Source organism: Lathyrus oleraceus, chromosome 2, assembly GCF_024323335.1.
Source record: "Lathyrus oleraceus cultivar Zhongwan6 chromosome 2, CAAS_Psat_ZW6_1.0, whole genome shotgun sequence".
NCBI lineage: Eukaryota > Viridiplantae > Streptophyta > Magnoliopsida > Fabales > Fabaceae > Lathyrus > Lathyrus oleraceus.
The window spans coordinates 217,240,239-217,242,718 of record NC_066580.1 but is presented as its reverse complement, the minus strand read 5'-3'; positions in this window follow the sequence as shown (position 1 = coordinate 217,242,718).

Sequence of the window (2,480 nt, the reverse complement as noted above, 5' to 3'; positions counted from 1 at the left end):
CCACCTGTACAACCGCAACAGCCTTCATCTCAACAGAAAGCACCAAAGGCTAAGAGCCAAGTGAAGAAGGGGAAGACGGATCGTCAGTTCGATCAGCCACCGATGACTTATACCCTTTTGTTCAAGAGGTTGAGGGATCTGGGGTTAGTCCGGCCAAGGATATTGATTCCCATAGAACAGCAGCGGAGGCCCGCAAGCTACGATGAGAATGCCAGGTGCGAGTTCCATTCTGGGGCACCCGGACACAACATTGAGGGTTGTAGAGCTTTCAAGCATGTCGTCCAAGATATGGTGGACTCCAAGACCATCAGCTTGGCACAGATAATGGATGAGGATGTCAATCCCGTACCCAGGAAGGGTCCTATAAAAGTGAAGATGGTGAGAAAGGACAAGAGAAGAATGGAGGTGACTGAGGAGGATCAGTTAAAGGTTCCAATGTCTGTGGTCCCAAAACCTCTGATGAAGGATGGGGCTTGTCCCCCGTGGAGTCAGATTTCTCTCTGAGTGTGTTGTTCTCTCACCCAGTAACCAGTGTTTTGATAACATGTCTCACTTTGAGCTTACTACCCAGTAACCGGTAATATCTCGGTGATGCTTCCTCAGCTGAGTCCTTCGTGGATCTCCCTATCTGAGTCCGGATTTTTATTCGCTATATCCTTTGAGGATAGTTGTATTGTGTTGGCTTATTCCCCAATACACGCATCTTTGCGTCAGCTCGAGTTTTTCCATCGATTTATTTTAGTGGATTCCCTTCGTGTATCCCAACAAGTTTTCAAGTCGTGACCTGCTCACGCATTTATTGTTATTTCCCCATAGTCTTTGTCTCCTTAGTGAGTGTGTTACTCCTATTGGACTTTTCAGTTTCTCCCGATTTCTTTTCCTTTGTGGCAATTATTCACCATGAAGATTTTATTTTTGCATGCATACATTTGCATCATGAGGTCTCTTAAAGACCAAAATTCATCTCTTTGTTATTATTTAAGCCCATTCTACCTCGTCGAGACGAAGATTTTAACCTTCATATCTCCGGCTAGAATGACCTTAAATAGGGGCATCTGTAAGACCCTAACTTTGACCCTAAGATCCTTCATGGCATCATGTTATTGCATTAGTGCATTGCCTCAAGGATCATAGCATGTTTGGCTCCTTAACCCTAGGGTTGGGACTTGTGAGAGTGGTTTGAGACCACCAAGCATGTTTGTATTGTATATTATTGCTTTTCTTATTTTGATTACTAACCAAAAGCACAAAAATATTTTACTAACTCTTTTTGTTTTGAAGCTCAAGTGATCATGTGCTCCACAATGCTCCTAGGAGGCTCCTAAGCTCAATACAATAGCTAGATGAAGATGAGAAAAATCATGAAAATGGTCCACAAAGCTTCTAATAATCATATGTCTCCAAAGTATCTCAATTTGCCAATTTGATCAAGATAACCCAAAGGGCTTGAGGATTGTTTCCCAAGGAAACCCTAATTCAACTGTGCCTTACTCATGAAGAAATCTCAATCTATGATCAAATTTAGTCAAGTGAAGTTCTTTAATTTATCATTTTATGCATATATCAGCTTATTTGAGTACCCCAATCATTTATTCATCAAGATTGGAAGTTGGCCTTGAGAAGTTGACCAGTCAAGTCATCTGACTAAACTGAGGTCCACTGAGATATAACTTTTGATGTGTTTGTCAAATTAAGATGACCCCAAGAGAAAAATGTTCTTAAGAACCATATGAACAACTTTCATGTGAATCAAAAATCCATTTGAAACTTGGAAGGTCATCATGCATTTCAAAACATTATAGGTCATTTTGACTAAAACCCTAATTTTGGGTTAATTTACCAAGAACATAACTTCCTTAATTTTTATTATTTTGAGGTGAAACCAAATGCACTTTCAAATTTTATGTTGGAAAAAATATTATAATCCTAAAATAAATACATGTGATAATACAAAACATTATAGGTCACATTGGACCTAAGTCATTGAATTTAAAAAAGTACCTAATTTCAAATGCCCATAACTTTGTCATAGAAAATCCAAATGATACAAAATTTGAGTCTAAGCTGATCATCTTGAAAATATCTACAACTTTGATGTTGAAGGTGTTTCCATTTGAAGCTTGCATCATGGAAAAAGAGGGTTTTGAATAGGCTTGCTTTTGGTGAAAATTTTCAAAGGTGACTTAAACATGTTTTGTACCCAAAATTTCACAGCCAGTTTTCATTAATTTCCAAATGGCAAATGAATTTTTGCCCAACATGACTTTTGTTCCTTATTGCAAAGGCTTTCCAACCATTACTCACATTACATTTTTGGACTTACCATTGATGAGTTTCGAAGAGCTCTTCGTTTATGTTCATTTTGACATTTCATGATGAAACTTAATGTGCAAGCTAGTTCCACTTCATGTACACGTCCAGTTCCATTCCAAATGAATTCAGCTTGGTTTTGCACCCATCATTGGGCGTCACATGCGCCT